At 47.2% G+C, this 22287-nt stretch overlaps 1 protein-coding gene across 3 annotated transcripts in view; it reads right to left on the bottom strand.

Moving 5' to 3' along the window:
• The window catches only part of FAR2 (fatty acyl-CoA reductase 2), a 159151-nt gene extending 137720 nt beyond the window's left edge, over nt 1-21431 (bottom strand). Inside the window, exon 1 of one of the 3 annotated variants that reach the window (XM_062195531.1) lies at nt 21245-21431. The gene's annotated coding sequence lies outside the window, so the exon portion shown is untranslated. Of the gene's footprint in view, nt 1-5684; nt 5761-21244 lie in introns of those variants that run through there. The other 2 variants (XM_062195530.1, XM_062195529.1) reach the window with 2 other exon arrangements.
• Nucleotides 21432-22287: the final 856 nt, after the last annotated feature.

Here is a 22287-nt window from a genome sequence, read left to right as displayed (position 1 = left end):
GATTGACACACAACAGGAAGTCGGCATGGCTGAATGAAATTCGCTGGTGGTTTGTTAAGGAATACAAGTCTACCCTCCAGTTTCTACCCACAATCAAACCTGTCTTTTTTTTTCTTCTTCTGTGGAAGAGTATTCAGCTGAATTAGTTCAGGTTCCCCTTTTTAGCCTTTTTCCTACTATGTGGTTATGGGAACCCACAGTAGCCCTGGCAGGATGAAAACAGCCAGGAACCCAGCATCAAAGATGGCACAGTGGATTAAAGATCTTGGGCAAGGGAACCCACCTACAGTTTGCATATGTTGTATTGATAACCTCATTTTCTCAGCCTTTGTTGTTAGCCACTTTGCAACTTTTTTTTTCTTTCTTTTTTTTTTTTTAGACAGATAGAGTTAGACAGCAAGAGGGAGAGACAGAGAGAAAGGTCTTCCTTCCATTGGTTCACCCCCCAAATGGGTGCTACAGCTGGAGCTACGCCGATCTCAGGTACCTCCTCCTGGTCTCCCATGAGGGTGCAGGGGACCAAGCACTTGGGCCATCCTCCACTCCCTTCCTAAGCCACAGCAGAGAGCTGGACTGGAAGAGGAGCAACCAGGACTAGAACCCGACACCCATATGGGATGCCAGTGCTGCAGGCAGAGGATTAACCAAGTGAGCCACGGCGCCGACCCCACTGGGCAACTTTGACTTTTTATCTATACATCATGACAACTGCTAATGAAAGTGTGATGGTTTTAGCCATATGTCCCTTACTTTCTTTTGGATACTCTTTCAACTGTTTCATACAAACTTCATTTTACCAGAATCAAAAAGATTACCCCTCGCCCCTACCAAAAGCCTCATCTCTTCCAGACTGAAAAAACTAATAATGCCAGCTAAGTAAAAATGTTCCACACGAAAATTACCTGTCTGCGTTTTCTGTTCTCATCAAACTCAGCTGGGATCCTGACCGCTGGGTTTCAGCCATGCACAGCCAGTCAGGAAACAGACTGAGAAAAGCACTTGTACACCCTGTGGTAATAGCAGTGATTATCTTGGCAGGGACAGAAAAACAAATGCCTTTACCTGCTAGAAATTAAAGCTTCTCTACAAAGTTGCAAAACATTTTCCCTGAACTTTCATACGAGGAAGGAAAAATCTGGAGAGCTTAACACTAAAATCGATCACAAAGATATTAAGACATGGCCTCCTATGTTTGATGCTTTTGAAAACTAAAGATAACACATACCCACAAAGTTTTATAAAACCATAGGGTGCAATATTTAAAGCTTCTATCCTTTAACATTTCATGAAATAAGGTCACCTAACTCCTTCCCTGTGATATTAAATTTTGGTATTTTCACTTTTTTTAAAACTTAACTGCTCTATCATTTTTGTGACTTGGGTACTAAATTGCTATTATTTGCTGTTTAGATGACTTTGTCTTCGTTTGTGTGCTCCTCAGAAATGAGCTGCAGGAGACATGTGGCAGCCACTATGGCAGAATGCTTCAAAGGCCTCATCTACCAGGAAACACTCCACTCTGCATCCCCAGGAATGAGGTGGCCAGGGACATCATTAGGGCAATTTGACATCTGCTAACATCCATCTCAGTAATTACTGTCAGCAGAGGCAAGGGTTCTTCTACTGATATTCCCCCCTTTTGTGGAACAAACCAAAGTTCAGCAACGCCCAGTTGTTGTCTGGTTTCAAGCCAGGACCAACTGTCAAGGCGAGATTTCCGCTGGCACCTGTGTTTACTCTTGACTGACACTGTCTCGAGGTCCCACCCTCTGGTGCTTTTCAGAATCTTGAGAAAATGTGCATGAGGATGTGCACATTTATTCTGACCATACTTTTTATGTATGATTCACCAGCTCTCCTGGAATTTCATTTTAGTAATGGAAAAATGAGGATTTTTTTCCTACCATTCCCATCACTATCTTAAAGTTTTTGTTTCTTACAGGAGATTTGCAGCTAATATTTAGATACTCGCTATTTAGATACTCTCTGTAGTCACTGGTTAAAGCTTCAAGTTGTGGTCACACATACATTTAAAGCAAACTTCCTTGTTGAGTAAGGCAAAATGTCAACACAGAAGAAAGTGACTTAAGGACCAAACCAAGTGTCAGAATAACTCATGGACTGTGTTTTGACCACAGAATTTATATAACAACCCTGTGGACACATTACCTAATCAAACGGCTAGGATGCATTACCTCTCGGTGACATTTAGCCACAGAAGGAAAAGCAATAGAGCATGATGGGACCACAACAGAACAGAAGGGTAGGAAATAAAGGTGTGTGGTGGAAGCTCATGCATTTGTCAGGGAAATGAGGTGTTTGAGCATCCACACAGTCTGAGGGGACTCAGACAGGAAGGTGAGGAGGAGCCCCAGTTCTGGAGAAGCTCAGAGCAGGGAATGTGCAGAAAAGACAGGGCTCAGCCGTGGACAGCGGAAGACCACTGCACCCTCTAGGGAGAAGGAAAAGAGAAAAGAGTGGGTGCGGAAGGGGAAGAATTTGAAACTCAGAGCAGACTCGTGCTAGATCCTTGGTTGCTTCTTTTTGCTCTGTGCAGAATGAAGAAAGTTGATATTTATCAGCTTAGGAGCTGCAAGTTTGGGACAGGCATTTGACCAGTGGCCAAGATGTTGGCATCTCATATGGGAGTGGCTGGGTTCAAGTCCTGGTGCCATTCCCAATGCCAGCTCCCTGCTAATGCGCACCCTGGGAGGCAGCAGATGATGGCTCAAGTACTTGGGTCCTTGCTACCCCTGGGAGACTTGAATGGAGTTTCCTGCTCCAAGCTTTGGCCCAATCCAAGTCCTAGCTGTGAACTAGCACCTGAGAACTCTCTAAATAATTAATAAAGGTTTTGAAAAGAAGCTGTGAGCAAAGGAAAAAGTTCTTGGAAATGGGGTAACTATTTGAAAAAAAAAAAAAACAAAAAACTGCTTCAAACAAAAAAGCAAACATACCAGAAACTAGCAAAAACCCTGCAGGCAGCATTGTCAGTGGAGGACAAAGCTGGGTTGGTTCTATCCCTGCTTCTTCCAAACATGAACCCAGTTGTCTCCAGCAGCATTGGATGATCTCTGTTTGCAGCAGTGGAAATGGGTTGTTGGCAAGCTGCAGATTTGGAGGAAACAAATGGGGAAGGGAGCTCACAAGAGAGTAAAGTAGTGGAGGCGGAAGGAAGGAAGGTCTGAGGAAGCTCACGGACTGTGAGAACACGTGTGCATGTGTGCTCACACATGTGTGCCCATGTGTACCTGCGTGCCTCTTCACATGCTGGGGACAAATGAACTGGAACAGTATCTGTAGAGGGAGAGGGGGCCTGGGAGAGCTGAAAGGAAAGAATGTCACAGTCCACATGTGAGCTGTCAGATACAACAGTCTGGAGCCACGTCCAAGCCCAACCACCGGCCTTGGAAGTGGGCTTCTAAAAATAGGGCGCTCTCGAGCTGGAAATCAGAGCCGAGGAAGGTGTGAGATCCTGGCACTGGTGCTGAGTGCCCCCACATGGGAACCGGCATGAAGGGCGCTTTCCGAAGTCGGGAAGCAGCGGACGTATGTGAGACACGCACTTGATAAACATCAAGGTGTAAGGATGCTGTAGAGGTGACAGGTGACAGCAACACAGACTGACAGAAGCTCCAGAGGTTGCCAAAGCACAGAGCCTTCCCAGTGAGAATGCCGAGGTCTGCATTAGCAACGTGGACGGGCTCTCGGCTCGCCTGCCAGGGCTGTTCTGGGGCTCAGGATAGCGGCTGTAACCATCCTCCCAGGGGTGTAAAATATAGATTGAATGGAAAGGATGATAATGAAGAGGAGGATGGATAACATCACACAGCAGTGTAGGTATGTTAAAGCTGGTGTACACACAGACACAGAGAATCTCGTCAGTCTTACATGCTATCAATGCCACCTCGCAGCAGTAGCCACTCTTCTGGTATCTTACACTTGATGTAAATATTTTTTACAGCATGTCATGTGCACACTTCATTTCTCACAAAACCCTGGGAGGTATAGAATGTAGATGTCATTATGCACAGATGAGGAAACTGAAGGAACGGAAGCCATGCAGTTCTGTGGCTGGGTTTAATAGCAGTGACAAGGGAAGACTTACACTGATGAGAGCCAGCCCAGTGTTCCGGCTGCTGGAGGCAGTGGGAATGCTCTCACAGGTGTTCATTTGTTTGCTGTTTTTCCTATACAACATCATCTAGGACACTTGTACACCTGATAACGCTCTGTGTTCTTCTTTTTTTTTTTTTTTTTTTTAACAGGCAGAGTGGACAGTGAGAGAGAGAGAGAGACAAAGGTCTGCCTTTGCCATTGGTTCACCCTCCAATGGCTGCCATGGCCGGTGTGCTGCGGCCGGCACACCGCGCCGATCCGAAGGCAGGAGCCAGGTGCTTCTCCTGGTTTCCCATGGAGTGCAGGGCCCAAGCACTTGGGCCATCTTCCACTGCCTTCCCGGGCCACAGCAGAGAGCTGGCCTGGAAGAAGGGCAACCGGGACAGAATCCGGTGCCCCCGCTCTCTGTTCTTAATCCCCACATACGAGAATGCTAGAATTCAGGGCGCTCCAAAGAGCTGTGTTTCTGTTTACCCTCAACAGCTATTTTTCTCTTCCAGCCTCCACGTGTTTTTCTAGTAGCATAATTATTTTGCAAACTGACTCTTGGGAGTAAAGACAACCTAAGGCTCTGTTCCTGAGAAATTTGTTCATTAAAAATGAACACAGAAAGCCGGTGTGCGGCTCACTAGGCTAATCCTCCGCCTGCGTCGCCGGCACCCCGGGTTCTAGTACCAGTTGGGGTGCCGGATTTTGTCCTGGTTGCCCCTCTTCCAGGCCAGCTCTCTGCTATGGCCCGGGAACGCAGTGGAGGATGGCCCAAGCCCTTGGGCCCTGGACCCGCATGGGAGACCAGGAGAAGCACCTGGCTTCTGCCTTCGGATCAGCACGGTGCGCCGGCCGCAGCGCGCCGGCCACAGTGGCCATTGGAGGTTGAACCAACGGCAAAAAGGAAGACCTTTCTCTCTCTCTCTCTCTCTCACTATCCACTCTGCCTGTCAAAAAATTAAAAAAAAAAAAAAGGATGCATTAGCAGGAAGGTGGGTCAGAAGTGGAGGTGAGACTCCAGCCCAGGTACTCTGACATGGGATGCATGCGGGTGTCCCAAGTGATGTCTTAACCACTGCACAAAATGCCTGCTCCCAAAAGCATCCTTCATGCTGGCTCTCAAAATACATTTTTGAGTTTGAAGTGTCTGTCTTAGCTGGAGTTATGTTTCACGAATGGCTATATTTTTACATTAACGCTTACCTAATGACTACATTTTAAACTTGGTAGGCCTCAGATTCCTCAGAGAGACGACAGAATTTCTGTAAACCACCCAGCACGATGTCCTGCACTTGTAAATCATTCACTAAATAGTAAGAGTGATTTTAATCAGCCATAATTTGTTATCCTGCCTTTAATTTTTAGAGTATTTCCTTCCTTCCTGTCAAATGTGTCACCAGTCACCAGGGTGACAAACAAGAGAGAACAGGCCATTGCAACCTTCAATCTGAAACCACAGTTTAACTCAGGAGAGGTTCACAAAGCAATTATTTAAAACCTGATGCGGGAAGGGAATGCTCTCATTTAGTGAGATAGAAAGACCTCAAAACAGAGAAAAAAAAGTTTGGTAAACTCACCTACATTAGTAGCAAGAACTTCTGTCCTTTGAAAAGCACCAAAAGCAAAGTGAAAAAGATAAGTTGCAAGCCAGGACATGCGTCACATCCATGTGACCCTGGCAGCAGTCAGTTGACAGCTGTGTCAGAAGTGCAGCTGGCACTGCTTTTACTCAGGAGAGGCACACTTGCAGTTTTCTGCTTTGCTAGGTCTCTTCCAGCTCTCTGTGTCTTGGTTCATGCGCAGTTAGCTCCTCCTCACACAAATACAGGAATACTCGTCAAGGGTCCCACAGCTAGAACATGGATCCCTAGCAACGTCTGTCCACTCTCTTATCCAGCTAGGCCATTGAGCTGGAGCTCCTTTCACCTCCTCCCAGTTCTCCCCTCTCCCTGAGACTGCTCTTAGTCACCGCCTCCCTTTGTCCTCCTGCAAGGCCAGCAGGGGTGTCCAGCAGGCTGAAGGGCCAGTATAGCGCCACTGTGAAGGAGATGGGCTTGGTGATGCCAACGGCCAGGCTGGGGAGGGGTAAAGGAGGAAAGAGGAGGGAGGCAAAGCTAGCTTCACCCAGGAATGTTGATGTTAAACCTTCCCTCTGAGGCAGAAACCAAGCCTCTCTAGCTGAAGGCAATGGAAGTGGGTTCTGGCACTGAAAGCTAACACAACTGTGTGTACAGAGGAATGGCCTCACCAGGGCCCTGGGCCTGCCTGACCCTGAGAATCGGAATGAGGCCTGGACAAGCAGTTCCTCAAGGTGCTTCATAAATTAAAGTTGGTGCAACAGATGCAGTAATGTGAGTCAATGCTACATCATTCCCAGTCTGCACACACCACTTGCTTCCAGGCTTGCCCGTTTCTTTTGAAGTAATATCACTGCTCACTCAGTCGCTCACTTGGTAAACTCAGAAATCAGTGGCGGTTTCTTGATGTCTCAGCCACCAGAATCCAAATAATAACTAAGAAGGCTGTCTCAGCCAGAGCTGCATTCAGCAGGCATGAGAACGGAGCTCCGGAGCTCACCTCGTCACTTGCCGAATGCACACATCATTACTGAGTGAGCCGGCAGCAGAATCAGGTCCAGAGCTCCACTCCTGAGTTCTGGTCACTGTTCCTCTCTCTACCTCGGTCACACTAATCTCACACTGGATGAATGCCATCAGTAACACCTCCTTGCTTCTCCAGAACTTCATGGCTGACATCTTGAACCCTACGGATTACCATAGCTCCTGTCACCGAACACTTAGTCTCTGCCAGTCTGTCCTCTAAATGAACAATGAATCAGCAGAACAGTTCTGCAGCATGCATTACTACATATCCCGACTTGCAGATCCAAAACTAAGGTACAGAGAAGCTAAAGTGAGTTATCTAAGGTCACACTGCTTGTAGACTAACTCTCAGGGCCACACCGACACCACCTGCCCTTATGGCCTTTATCCCACTGTACTTGTCACTGAGCTAAGCTCACATCCTTTTGTGAAGTGGTCCCTAGTCCTTCCCTTACACTGTACTGAATTGAATGACCCATGTGCGCAGCTCTCAGGCTGACTTCTTTGTCTTCTTCAGTTGATTGCAAACACCTTGAGGGGTGTGACTGTATTTGGCTCTTCTTAATTTTCACAAGGTTTAATATAATATCTGACAGAGTAATCATTGTATACTGTTGAATGAATGCATGATGGAATTAACGGACACCTAACAACTAATGAATGCCTTCAGCCTCTCCTTGCTCTGGCTTCTGTCTTGAAGTGAGCTGGGGAAGCTAGTGAGATATTTTGTGTACAAGACATTGAGAAGGTCAGCTTTTCATTTGCTTTCCTTAATAACCAAGATCAGCTTTTTGATTGCTGTTTCTCAGTGTTTGGTTGTGAACTTTTCACTCTATTAACATGATAATTATTTCACTGGTAATCATATTTCAAATACAAACTTGTTTAAAATTTTATACTCAACTTTTGAGGGTGACATAATTCTAAGAGGATGCATTCATTTGTTTGATGTTACCTAGCCTATTAGACCAGAAAATAATTTCCTGAAAGCAAGTCAAATAAATGTTTGACCTTAATTATGAGCAAACTAGACTATTTATTAGTCCTGGGCTTCAGGAGCCATTATAGTAAGTTATGATTTAAATGAGTTTATGCTTAACTCTGTTAGTTCTAACTTGATTATCCAGACTGTGTCCCTTGAATTAAAGTCATTGCAGAATTGTAATAAATGATAATGAGTCAGATATCCAAATGAAAAACACATCTTAATTTCTCAAATCATATAAAAATTAATTACATATGGATAACAAATCTTAGAGTGAATATCAGAACGATGGAATTTTTAGAAGAGAACACCTTTCTGATTTAGAAGTAGGTAATATGCCTAGCTATAGAATAATTAAATTAATAAATCATATAATTAAAACTAAGGTTTTGCATTCATTGAAAGAACAGAGAAAAGGAAAACTACAGACTGAGAGAAGAAATTCAGAGGACACAGATCCAACAAAGGAGTTGCATCCAGAATATATAAAGTATACCCAGAAGCCATTACAAACAGATAGACAACTCAACAGATTAATGGGCATAAATGTGGGCCAATCACAAGAGAAGATAGTTAAGTAGCCAGTAAATACATGAGCAGGGGCTCAGTCTCTTCACTCAATAGAAAAATAGGAATAAAATCACCATGTCATGTAATCCCCCAACAAAATGGTTACAATGAAAATGACAAAAAAGAAGGATTAAGAAGAATGTAGAATAAGGGTAACTGTTGACTACTGCTGCTGGGAATATAAACTGAATGTCACTCTGGAAATCTTCTTGGCAGATTTTATTAAAATCCTCTCTGTGAAATAATTCCACATCTATGCATCTGCATATTATATATATACATCTATATATATTCGATACAAGGTTTTCAGCAGAATGTTCTAGGAGCACTACTCCTAAGAACCCAGCAGTGGAACCACCCGTGTTCAGCAGTAAAACAAATAAATAAAGGATGCTAAACTCACACTGTGGAGTACTATACAGCAGTGAGGATAAATAATCTCCAGGTATACAGGACAATGTGTATTAGGATCAATCTGACAGTGTTGAGCAAAGGAGTGTTGAGACATGAAAGACAGCATACTATCTGATTTTTTTTTTTTGACAGGCTGAGTGGACAGTGAGAGAGAGACAGAGAGAAAGGTCTTCCTTTTTGCCATTGGTTCACTCTCCAATGGCCGCTGAGGCTGGCGCGCTGCAGCCGGCGCATCGCGCTGATCCGAAGCCAGGAGCCAGGTGCTTCTCCTGATTTCCCATGTGGGTGCAGGGCCCAAGCACTTTGGCCATCCTCCACTGCACTCCCGGGCCACAGCAGAGAGCTGGCCTGGAAGAGGGGCAACCGGGACAGAATCCGGCGCCCTGACCGGGACTAGGACCCGGTGTGCCGGCGCCGCAAGGCGGAGGATTAGCCTGTTGAGCCACGGCGCTGGCCATTATCTGCTTTCATTTATACAAACTCCAAAAACTGACAAAGCTGATCCATGTTTTGATGTAGCAAAATCTATGACATAGAAGTCAAGAGAGTAGTAACTTTGAGGGAGCAGTAGGAAGTAGCTGGCAGGAGACTGGAGGTTTATATGGTGCTGGTGATTTTGTTTGTCTTGTTTTTTGCCCTGGCAGTGGGAATCTGAGAGGTGTTTCTGTGTGTTAAAGTTATGTCCTCTGGGGCTGGCGTTGTGGCGTGGAGGGTTAAGTCGGCACTTGTGATGTTGGCATCCCACGTCAGAGTGCTGGGATGAATTTTCAGTCTCAACTGCCCACTTCTGATCCTCCTCCCTGACCATGTGTCTCACACTTGATCTTAGCCAAAAGGCCGAGAAGCGATTGACCATGTGCCTCAGAAGGCAGCACATGCCAGCCCCAGTGCTTGGGTCCCTGTCACCCATGTTTCTGGCTCCTGACTTTGGTCTCATGCAACCGTGTGGGGAATGAACAGGAGAATGGAAGATCTCACTCTCTGTCTCTCAAATAAATAAAAATAGATAATAATTTTAAAAGTTAATTGCATCTATAGGGAGACTTCAAAATGCTCATGGAAAATGGAATTCAAAGATGTTTATTTTGGTGCCTTTTGTGTGTGCGTGTGTGTGTGAATTCTGTCTCACCAAAATCTATATGTGAGGTCCTCACTACCAGTGCCTCAGAATTACTTGTCATGCAAGCGTCACAGTTACAAATAGCTCAGATGGGGTCACATTGAAGTAGTGTGTGCCCCTAATCCAGGGTGATGATGTCTGTATAAAGACGACATGTAGACACAGACACACGAGGGAGGAAGATGATGTGAGACGGGGAGAAGATGGCTGTCCCCAAGGTGAAAAGGAGAAGCCTGAAGCACACACTCCCTTTCAGTCCCCAGAAAGAACAGATCCTGCTGCGTCACGGTCTTAAACCTCCAGGCTCCAGGTCTGACAAAACACACTGCTGCTGTTCAAGCTGCCCGGTCGGTGGCACTTTGTCACAGTGCACTAGGAAATGTACCCACTGGAAAACAGCAAGATGAAGGAGGCCAGAAAGGGAAAGGGACTCTGTAGACTCTTGCACTCTGGCCATGCCCACCGTGGACCCTGCACTCCAGGAGGATCTCACATGCTGGCCACGGCCACTCCAGGGAGTGGGAGCAATGGAAGGTTGTCCGAAAGGGGAATGATTCTCCCTTTCTGTGTTTTTGCAACAGCATGAAGCTCTGAGTCACAAGACACGTTGAAGAGGGTGGGTGAGCTCCTAAGCCACCCAACCAGCTGTCTGAGGAATCTCTGCGCAGAATCCTCAGAAGGATCTCTCTAGACCGGACAGAGGCCAGGATTACTAAAGTGATCCACCTGGTTGCTCCTAAAGCACAGGGTTCCCACTTTGTTTTGGCCGTGACCTGTGTGAGACTCTGTGGAAAGCTCTAAATACTCTCATCAGGCAAATGTACATACTTAGCCTGATTTAAGAGGATAGGTAAGGATTTCTTTTTTAATCTTGTTTTCAGAAATGAAGAAGACAATGGGTTTTCTTTGCTCTTGTCATCTCAGGAGTCAGCAGCCAGCGATAAGCCCAACACCAAGATTCATAGACAACATTCTGGAAACTGAAATGTCCCCATATGCATTATTTGTGCTCTTCCCTCTCACTTTGTCCACAGTGATCAGTAGTTAATGAGTTAAAACACACAGATTGTGGGTCTTCCTTCAGAGACAGAAAGGAGAGGGGAAGCTGGAGATTGTAGGGTTCTTCCTGGCCATGCAGGAGGCCAGAGTCTAGGGAACAGTGAGTGCCAAAAAAGAAGGGGAGCAGGGGATTTGTGGTGAATAAAGGAAAACATCCTTTTCTTGGGAAGAATTTTCATGATCTTCCTTTTGGAATTTTTAATATTTCATTTTTTAAAAAGATTTTTATTTATTTGAGAGGTAGAGTTACAGACAGTGAGAGGAAGAGACAGAGAGAGGTCTTCCTTCCGTTGGTTCACTCCCCAGATGGCTGCAGTGGCTGAACCGAAGGCAAAAACCCAGTGCTTCTTTCTGGTCTTCCACGTAGCTGTAGGGGCCCAAGGACTTGGGCCATCTTCTACTGCTTTCCCAGGCCATAGTAGAGAGCTGGACTGGAAGAGGGGCAGCCGGGACTAGAACCGGTGCCCATATGGGATGCCGGCACCGGAGGTGGAATATTAACCTACTACACCATGGCGCCAGCCCCAATATTTCATTTTTAACTCCTTTTCCTATCTTACTCATTTGAGTGTTAACTGCTAGAGGGGATGCAAAGTTCAGCCATTGACTGGGCCTTGTTAGGAGGGGAACAAAGTCCCAGTAAAGACATGCAAGCATTTTATATTTTGAATACTGAGCATCATTATGAAGAGATCTTTAATATATCCTAAGTTGTTACTGGTCCAACAGTAGTCACAGAACAGGGGGTTCTAACACTCGAGGGCAGGTGCTATGATGTGTTTATCATTTTATTTGCACATAATAAGCACTCAATAAATAGTATGAATGAATGAATGAAATGGTCATGAGATTTTCAGTCTAAGTTTTGGATTCTAGTCTAAATGTATCAGTTAAACAGATGTGTGGCAAGTCACCTTGGGCGTTTGGTACTGACTTTTTTTTCTATCAAATGAGGGAACTGGATCAATTAGATATAGTATTTGAGCATTCTACACTGCAAGTATCCTTAGTTAAGACAAAGTTATCTATTATCACTACTATGAATTATGGACAAGATTGTGTGATATGTGCCGACAAACAGTAAAGCTGAGGAGCTGAGGGACGTCTAATTTGAGATAATTTTGCTCTGTCCTAAAGGAAACTGAGTCCTAAGTTGACCTATCGTGCAATCCTGTGATCCGCAGTGCACTCAGCAGCACTTGCATAACCACTGCCTCCAGCAGGCCTGGGCCAAAATAGTAGAAAAAAAGAAAGCAGGGGCAATGTCACAAGTGCACAGAGGAGAGTTTAGGCAAGTCCAGGTTGCTGAAAAATGAGCAAACCTGCTCTTTAGATGAGAGAAATGAACTCTTCCATGCCAGCAAAGATTCCCATGCTTTCAGATAAATGGATCTCAGTGCTCTGAAGACTCTGGTAAGAGAGCAGGTGCACATCCATCCTTAGGTCATGGGCTTATCTTCAGGACAGGATGTCCTGAAGCTATTGTGTAAAAGGAACACAGCTGACATAAAACTCAGTTCAGCATGAGACAACAGTTATAGTGCAACAGAAACGAAAAACAAACTGACATAGCTTGATTTTATTCATGGTTATTAATTCATATTTATTCATATTCACCAGGGACATAAATATTTAAGTGGACAATTTCCTCTAAGCTTTTGACAAATAGTTCTATGTTTCTGTTAAATAAATGCTTTCCAGCTCCACAATGCTTTTATTACTGGCTAAAACTACACTACCACTATCCATACAACTTTTAGTGTTCAGTGTCCTTTCTGGACAAAACTAAGCAAAAATCTTAAATAAATATGCACACACTACATTAAGCCAACTTTTTAATTCAGTTTATCAAGTTTTTCCAGGCAGATATTTTTGCTTTCTTGCCAATATTGTGCACCGGTGGATCTAACTCCACTGGCTTCAGATATGTGGGGGCCTGACACACAACTCAGGGGACTGCCCTGCCTGCAGTGATCCCTGGAGGTTTGACCGACTTTTGTGGAAGGTGCCTCTCATTGACCTGAGACGAGCGGCACACCATTCTTCAAAATGTAGAGCATTTTCCCAATGACTTTTTCTCACTTCTTGGCTCGAGAAATATTTTTCTTGCCCCCTGTGGGCATCCTGTTATTCACCAGCAAATGTTACTGACCCAAGAACTCCTCAGTTGAATTGGAAGAATGAATAAGTGGATTGAAGAGGCCATAATGTTGTCGTTGCTACAGTTCCCTGGGAAGAACCTGCACTTTCCCTTCTTCCCGTTCTTAAGTGTGTTTGATGGTTTGGGGGCCATCTTTGGAGAGGCCATTTGAAATTAAAAATGCCTTAAAAAATAACAGTATGTCCAAAAGCCGCAGGGGAAATATATTATCACCTGTAGGCAGAAAATGCTTTTCCTGGACTGCAGAGATTATGGACACAAAATTAAGACTCCTGGAGAAACCATGGCCAAGACAATAAGCAAATGCTATCCTTAGTGTCTGGCAATTAGAGTAAGACTATAATTTTTTTCACAATTTACTCAACATTGTTAGCTATACACAGAAATATATAATTTCATTTGAATAGAGTGGGAAAATATCTATCATATGAAGGTGTCACCTGAAACCACTTCTCTTTTTAAAGCTAGTGTCTAATTATGAAGACACCCTCCTAATCACTACAGCTGGCAATGGGCTCCATGTTCCACTCTGAGCCCAGCGAACATTGTGGGCTCGAAAGATTTCATGACAGCAGTGATAGAGCCTAACACCAACCTCCAGGATCTTATTTTCCGATTCTAAGTCCCATGGACCTAGCTGGACCTAGCTGGACCAGGTGTCCCCAAATTTTGCACGCGCTATGCTAGTTGTCCAACAAACACCTGAGGATTCTCATACCAAACTCTTTGATTCAGTAGGGTGTGGGATAAGAACAAAAAAATGTGGGCTCTGTCTTTCAGAATTAAGACTGTCACTCCTAAGCCATCCTTCATCACAACAAAATGTTCATTAATAAAAAACAGACTTGCCTCATTACTCAAGTAGCAGTCAGACATGACTATTCACAGAAAATCCGTGTTCAGAGGTAGCACATTTCTCAACCTAGTAATATTAGGGTTAATGACCTCTTTCACCTCTTGAGGCTGTAGTCGTCTTATCTGAGTGCCCATCCTTTTTATAAGTTTAAATGTTTGATGAGTATAAAAGTTATCAGCTGCAAACTTCTGCCCCCCTGCACTGGCACGTAACGTTAGTGTTACTAGTCTTCCACAAAAGCAGCACTACAATGCTGTCAGTGTTTGATGAGCTACAAGGAAGTCAATTTACCTATTTGTACTTCCACCTTCTAATACATGAAGTAAAAGCAAAACAAAACAGGATTACCTATGGCTCACTGTCTCACTTTCTCTCCCCTCCTCTGTATAACTCTGACTTTCAAAATAATAAATAAATTTTAAAAAATGATGATGATAGCTGGGGAGTTTGATAGCCTAGGTCAGGGTCAGCAACACATTTTCTGTATGAGGTCTGATGGTCATATATTGGGCTTTGAAGGCAACAATTATTCATTGATTGGAACACTAAAGCAGCCACAGGCGACAGGACTACTAAAGGAATGACACTGGCTAATTCCTCATGAAACTTTATTTTTAGACACTAAAATTTGAATTTTATGCTCTTTTCCCATACCACAGAGTATTTTTCTTCTGATTTTCCTCAACCACTTAAAAAATCTATAAAGCATTCTTAGTTCAATGCTCATGCAAAAACAGTTTCTAGATTTGACCCACAAGCGTTTTGGCGTAGATGCTGCCATGGCCAATACAGCCAGAGTGCACAGCTGGGGGAGTCTCTTCCTTGCATGAGGCTGTTGCTACATCCTTGGTCACAGATGGCACTCCCACCTCTAACCCACCACCACCCAAATGCACAGGGAAGCGGGAAAGAATCCCTTCGAGACTTCCTGCAAAATCCTGGCTCCTACAGATGCCCCATGTAGTCACCTTGCATGGCCCTGCAAACATCAAAGAAAGCTCAGATCTGCAACAGAATCTGAGAGGCCCTGGGACGTCTCCCCGCTGTGGATGGTGCAGGCTTCTCATGTGTGACCTAGACTTGACAGAATCTCTCAGCAAGGCCCTGCAGAGTCCTGCCAGGCATAGGGAAACCAGAAACAAATAGAAGCATCTGTCTTTGAATCAAGCTGTAGAGCTTGCTGGTGGGTTTCTCTTGTGCATACTGCAGAACTGTATTTATCATTTACATAATGCTTGCTAACAGACTCAGTGTGTGTCTCCTGCTTTTCCTGGACTAAGTAGCATTAAAGAGATAAGACAGGCTTATGGTTAATAGAGAGCTGTGGAGGGGAAAGGGTTTAATCTACTAATATAGGGCAGCATTTCCCGAAGGGGGTTATGCTGAATGCTGACTCGATTAGACGTCCTGTCTAAAAAGCATTTCAAGGTCATGCACGTTTAAGAAATGTGACATAAAAATGTCCTTTCTTTTGTGATGGTTCTTAATGTGCCTATTAAAGGCTCTGAGGATTCCTGCAGTCAAACTGCTTAACTGGGTTAAATCAAGTGTTTCTCAAACTTACACGATCGGGGAAGCTTGAAGGTTTTCACTTCACTGCTGCTAATATCCCAGAAACCAGTGAGCCACAGACGACGTTCTAGAAACACTGCTGTGGATCAGGGAGAGAAGCGGCAGGGTTTCAGGCAGGGCAGTGAATTACACTTTGGAACAGTACCTCTGTGAGGATCAGACTTTTCTTCCCTGGTTTTTGTCATTTTAGGACATTATACCATATTCTGTCCATGGGCTCAAGCCAGAAGAGCAGGAGCTACCTCTGTTGCAGTGATAACCTTTTAAAAATAGCATAAAGAGCAAGTATGGTTCAAAAGATAAACAGCACAGATTTCAGTTTAAAAAGCAAAAATGCCCTCCTTGCTATGGTGCCCTATGCCAACAGGGACACACTTTCCACAGGGACAGGTGGGCTGGCCGTGTGGTTGACGTTTTGACTCTCTAGCTACCCTAAGCTACAAGAGTGAGCCTGCGGCTTGGACAATGCACATTCAGCAGCTCAGTTTTATGCTTTGTGCTGGCTTATCCGGCTCCCATGTTCCACCCATCACTCAGCTGCATCAATGCAACTCAGCAAGTCTGCACGTCTCTCCCTCTCCCTTGGGGTCCGTGCCCTCACCTGTACTCCATCCTACCTGGTCTTCCCCTGCCAGTCATTATCTCTCCAGTCCATTCTCCTTATTCTCAGCATAAAGATGCTCCCCAAATCTACATGAAGCCAGAGTGTAGCTGCAAAGTCTTTAAAGGTTTGCACAACGGGAGACCTGTGAAGTCACGCCTGACCAGCCACCAGCTTCCATCCCCACACTCATGCCCTACCTGGCAGCAACTTCCTCATACACTGGAGCCACACGGTTCTTCCTTCTGTTCCTTGAGCACTTCTGGCTTTGTCTGTCCTTAGGGCCTTGCTGTTTGCTATTCCCTCGTCCCAGGTTGCCTGCCTGTCTTTCCATCTCTCTCTCCTTCCCTCCCTCCCTCAGTTCCTCTCCAACCCCTCCATCTCTGTCAGTAATTTACCGCCCATGCTTGTCTCACATATCTACTTACATCTTTGGTAGTCAGAGCCCTTGCCACAGCACCAATTCATCCGTGACTCTGTTCTCTTTGCTTAACACTCTGTTCTTACTACTTCCCGCAGTTTCTTTTTATGTGTCTATTTTACAATGTCAGTAAGTTCTTAAAGAATACCAAACACATTTAATTTGCTCACCCCTACATGTGGGAAAATTATCATAGCCACAGAATGGGCTTAATAATCATTTCTCACATGAATGAAGCAAAATAGGGCATTTTACTTTCATCTCTTGCCTTTTAAAATGTGTTTCTTTTTTAATTTGAGAGGCAGAGAAACAGAAACAGATCACCCCCATCTATTGGTTCACTCCCCAAATGCGCACAACAGCCCAAAGTGGGCTGGGGTCAAAGCCAGGAACTTGAAACTCAATCCAGGTCTTTCATGTGTATGTCAGGAATCCAGTTACTGAGACATTACCACTGCCTCCCAGGGTCTGTGTTGTCAGGAGCTGGAGTTTGTATGGAACCTAGGCAGGCCCCCAGTGTGGAAGGCAGATGCCTTAACTGCTAGACTGAATGTTCACCCCCTCAGCTGCCTTTTCCTTCCACGTAACTGTAGCTCCATCCAGGTTTTCCCTTTTTGCTCTGTTGTCAGCCAAAAGACTCATTTGTTCATCTCAGGACCAGAGCTGCAAGGACACATCATGTCCCTGTCCTCTTAGGCTGCCCTCAGCACTGTGTTCCTTCTCATTCTCTCTCTCTGTTTTTTAAAGATTTGTTTATTTATTTAAAATCCAGAGTTAAAAGGAAGGAGAGGCAGAGGTAGAGAGAAATCTTCCCTCCACTGGTTCACTCCCCAAATGGCCGCAATAGCCAAGGCTGGGCCAGACTGAATCCAGGAGCCAGGAACTACTTCTAGGTTTTTCAAGTGGGTGCAGGGTCCCAAGCACCTGGGCCATCTTCCACTGCTTTCCCAGGTGCATTAGTAGGGAGCTGGATCAGAAGTGGAGCAACTGTGAGTTGAACATTGCCCATATGGGATGCTGGCACTGCAGGCCGTGGCTTTACCTGTTACGCCACAGTGCTAGCCCCTTCACCTTGTCTTCTGCACCCTGCATTTGATGTCTAATCTTTTATTACCCAGTAACTACTTCTTTTATTTATTTATTTATTTATTGCCAGGCAGAGTTAGACAGTGAGAGAGACAGAAAGTTATAGACAGTGAGAGAGAGAGAGAGAGAGAGAGAGACAGAGAGAAAGGTCTTCCTTCCGTTGGTTCACCCCCCAAATGGCTGCTACAGTTGGCGTGCTGTGCCAATCCGAAGCCAGGAGCCAGGTGCTTCCTCCTGGTCTCCCATGTGGGTGCAGGGCCCAAGCACGTGGGTCATCCTCCACTGCCTTCCCGGGTCACAGCAGAGAGCTGAACTGGAACAGAATACCAAACACATTTAATTTGCTCACCCCTACATGTGGGAAAATTATCATAGCCACAGAATGGGCTTAATAATCATTTCTCACATGAATGAAGCAAAATAGGGCATTCTACTTTCATCTCCTGCCTTTTAAAATGAGCTGGACTGGAACAGGAGCAACCGGGACAGAATCCGGTGCCCCAACCGGGACTAGAACTCGGGGTGCCGGTGCCGCAGGTTGAGTTTTAGCCTAGTGAACCGTGGCACTGGCCTACCCAATAACTTCTTCTGCCATTTTGACTTAGTATCCTCTGTTTACTTATTTTGTCTCGTTAATGATGCCCCAGGGAATACAGGGCCCGGTGCTCCCTGTCCTAAAGCCCCCAGCGTGTCCCTGCCTGAGCAGCTGTGTGGAAGTGAAAGCACTGTCCATCCAGGCTGGTTAGTGGCCCCACTGTAACACCTTGATGCCCACCCAGAGTTTATTGCCTTTTATTCCTTCTCTCCCTCAAGGCTTCCAGTGTGTTGTCACCACACTGGGAAGGAAAGCTGGGACAAACGCAAGCTCTGAGGTCAGAAATGGTTAAGGGAGAAGCGAGGTCAGGGGCTTGTCCAGGTTCTGTCAGTTTCTCCTTGGCAGGCACCAGGGGGACAGAAAGCGAAACTGAGTGAGGGACCAAGTGTGCTTTACTGATTTGGCATCTCCCAGAAGACTTAAAAGGTCAGCTTGATCAAGATCTTCAATGTATGGATTTCAAACCTTAATGCCAAGATGACCTCCTCAAGAAATGTCAGTCACTCACTCGTTTCTCATCATTCAATTTTTGGATGACTTAGATTCAAACACCTTAATTCAGGAAGTGTCTGAGAGTCAATAATTTCTGTACTTTTAGGTGCAATTTCCAATCTAATAATGTGTGAGAGATTCAAAAAGTTCATGGAAAATGCATATTATGGAAATATTACATGATTTCAAGACTTTTTGCAGCAAAATATATTTCTTTTATTTCTATTTTTACCATAGCCCTTTTGAAGTACTCTCATATGAGAGATTTCATACCCTAAATGCCAAAGTACTTTTTTATTTTATTTTTCTCACAAAAAATACAAGCATTATAAATGCTCTAGAATCCTTTCAATGTGCTTAAGGAACTTTGTGCACGCTCCTTGAGGAAGAATGGAGTAGAAAGGTTAAGCCTATAACAATACCATCTTTATTAGCACAGAGTTACTCAAGGTCAGTGGACACTTTGACAATTATTATCTCTTTGTAATGAGAGGTAATAAATATAAGCACCTTTAAGATAAAGTAGAAGTTGTCCTCAGTTTGTTGTCTGCATTTTGTCAATGGAGGAAGCTGACATACAGAGAAGCCTGACGACATTTCCACGGGCACACCTGTAAGCGGCTGTTAAAGTTCAGGTTTCTGCTCGAGAACTCACCTCCCATGAGGCATTGTGGTGGGACACTGCTGTCATTCAGTAAGTTCTAGAGTGAGGCTGTCAACGTGAAATCAGAACACAATGCACAGGGCTCAGTGAAGAATGAAAACTGGGGACTTCTTGTTTGAAAACAATCTGGACAGGAGCAGACAGGAACTGCAGACCAGTCAAACGCAGCTGGCGCTTCCATGAAGCGGGCCCTGCCTCGGCTGTTGGATGTCTACCGTGTGAGTGGCTGGGCATCCAGGAGACTGTAGACTCCTCAAAGTGTGGGTGGAACTACATGCGGCACCACACATGCGTTTCTGTTCCTATTTGATAGCTCTTCTCAGATTCGAAAAGCCGTCTGTTGACAGCATATTAAGACCCAGTGTTCAAGATGAATTGAGTCCTGCAGAGCCCACCATGTCAGGGCATGTGAACGGGGACAGGCATGTTGGCGGTCACCGTGCAGGCTCTTTCGAGAGAGCATCCCTGTGAATAAGGGAGTTTTCTCAAATGCATAGATTTAACACAAAAATAGGACTGATCAGGTGTCGCTGGGTAGAAATACACTCAGCAGTGCATCTTCTGGAGAGAGGAACCCAAACATTTAGGTAGCCAGAATGACCCTAACCTTTGTAAACCCCAGAGTGATACCCAAAAATGGCCTATTGTATTTATTCTCACCCCTTGAACGGAAACTTCACCTCCTCTTCTCTAACCAAAGATCAGCTTTGTTCTTCCTTAGGGTAACTATACAATTTTAGTTATTTAATTCCTCCAGTGGCTGTAAGGTTTGCCAGCTCGAGCTGATGTATTTTATGGATAACTACAACCCCGTGTTAGAGTCTGTTAATAAGCTTGAAGATGCCCTCAGAAGACAAGAGTCCCATAAAGACCACGATCGCAAAAACGGCACGGATGAAACCTTACAGAGCAGGACAGAGCGTAGCCGCAAAAACCTCACCGCCATTTCTAGACATTTCAGACACCAATATCCCTCAACGCGAGGTTCCTGAACCGCCTGCCAGTGCCTTGCATTTGCATTCGGCACCCTTTGCTCTTTTAGGCTAAACATGGCCTCAAGTCAGGTGTCTGAATTAAACTTCCATAGGCCCCGAGCGTCCAGCCTCTCCCCAAACAGCCTCCAACAAGCCGACGGGCACCTTGCACTCGAGTTTCCGGGGCCCCTGGCCGTCCCCACTCTGCCCTCACTCCGTGCACAGTGGGGCAGCTCCCTGACCAGAGAACCTCGCTTGCTCACGCACGCCCTCCAGGAAAGCGTGCTCATACCCCACCCTCCCCCCGGCCCACACGAGAAGGCGTGGAAGGACACCAGCGGGGTTTCCAGGATAAGGTCACACAGGGATCCTTCTTCACCCACGGCACGTGCCCCGCGGGGAGCCACAGGCGCGGAGCCGTGCGCAGGCTCCCGCACGCCTCGGCTCCCGTTAGCGTCCCCGGGCACCTGCCGCTAGCCCCCTCCTCAGGCCAGGGCGCAAACTTCCAACGCCGGCAAGACCCCAGCCCAGGCCAGCCTCCGGCTTGCTCGCGACCCCAGCCGGGGCGTGAGGGGCAGGGTCGGGGCGCGCGCAGCCCGGGGTGGGGCCGGGCGCGCGTGCAGAACGCGGCGCTCCAGGTGCCGGGCGCCGGGCCCGCTCCGCGCCACACGTGGCTCCGGAATCCGCGCGCGCTCTCCAGGTACAGCCTCGGGGGCCGACGAGGCGTGCAGCGCCCCCAGTTCCCGCCGCGCGCCCCGCAGCGCCACCCTCGCGGGCCGGGGACAGGGTCCGAGGCCGCCGCGCCTCTGCTCCCACCCGGCCCTCACAGCCACCTCAGTCGAGGTCCCGCCGGCGCCCGCAAACCCAGCCCGAGCCCCCTCCCTCCTGGGCCACCCCCGCGCGAGGCTTTGCCTTCGCTGTGCGCGTGGGCTCGGCATGCGGCGAGGCGCGGGCCCCGGAGTACCTGCGGCTCCGGCTGTGGAGAGCGGCTCACCTCAGGGCGGGCGGTCGCTCCTCGCCCGGGGCTGCGGGCAGCCGCTCCGGTCGTGGCGCTCGCGAACCTGACACGCTATATATCCGGCTCCCCGGCTGGGTGTGGGGCGGGAGGAACGCGCCCTCCCTCCGGCCGTGCCCGCCGCCGGGCGCCGAGCCCGCGGCAGCCTCTGCCGTCCGGGCGGGAGGAGGGCGCGGGGTCCGGAGCCGCTGCAGGCCGCGGGGCGACGGCCTCGAGGGCTGGGCGGCCGCGTGCGGGCCCGCCCCGGGCTCTCATGCATGCAGCGGCGCGCCGAGCCCCGCTCTCACCCCCGGCCGCGTGTGCGCGCGAGCGTGCGAGCCGCGCGGGGGTGGACCGGCGCCCCTCTCCGGCCTGGTCTGGAAAAGAGCGTGCGCACCTTGCAAAAGGCCGAAGCCCTGGGAGACGCACCTTTCCCCCACCCCCTACTCCCCTGCGGAAGAGGCAGCCCCTGAACCCCGGCTTACCGGGCCGGTCTGCACGGTCCACGCTGCACACGCCGTTGCTCCGGGCGCTGGGAGCCGCCCCGCATGCCCTGCCGGCGTAGAGCGTTTTCAAGGGTCCCTGCGCAAGGGTGCGGCTGCAGGCGCAACGTGCTTGAACCCTTGGGCTCTGCCTGGGGTGGAGTGGCGGGCACGTGGGAGACAGGAGGGCATGGGAGCAGGGATGTGGGCAGCAGGGACCACATGGCCACCTGGCCTGGCTTCACTAATCCGTTTTTTTTTTTTTCCTTAAGGTGTTTCCTGTCTTAGCCTTGTAGCTTTTTTGGGGGGTGGGGAGATTTGATTATTGTTGAATTTCCAATGGCAAAGCTGGAGCAGGTCAAGGTAGACTCGCAGAGGGTGGACAGCCAGTCCCGGCCCCCAACCCTGGGGTGCTGAGAACCCAGCCAACGCCCACCCGGGGTCCCCTGGCCCTGAGGAAGGCACCCGGTTGCAGGAAGAGCGACAAGGGATTGTGGCACTGTCAGCTGCATGCTTCCTCCTCATTAGGAC

Source organism: Lepus europaeus, chromosome 6 (genome assembly GCF_033115175.1).
Source record: "Lepus europaeus isolate LE1 chromosome 6, mLepTim1.pri, whole genome shotgun sequence".
Lineage (NCBI taxonomy): Eukaryota > Metazoa > Chordata > Mammalia > Lagomorpha > Leporidae > Lepus > Lepus europaeus.
The sequence above is the reverse complement of the archived record's forward strand: the minus strand, read 5'-3'. Positions and strand labels throughout refer to the sequence as shown.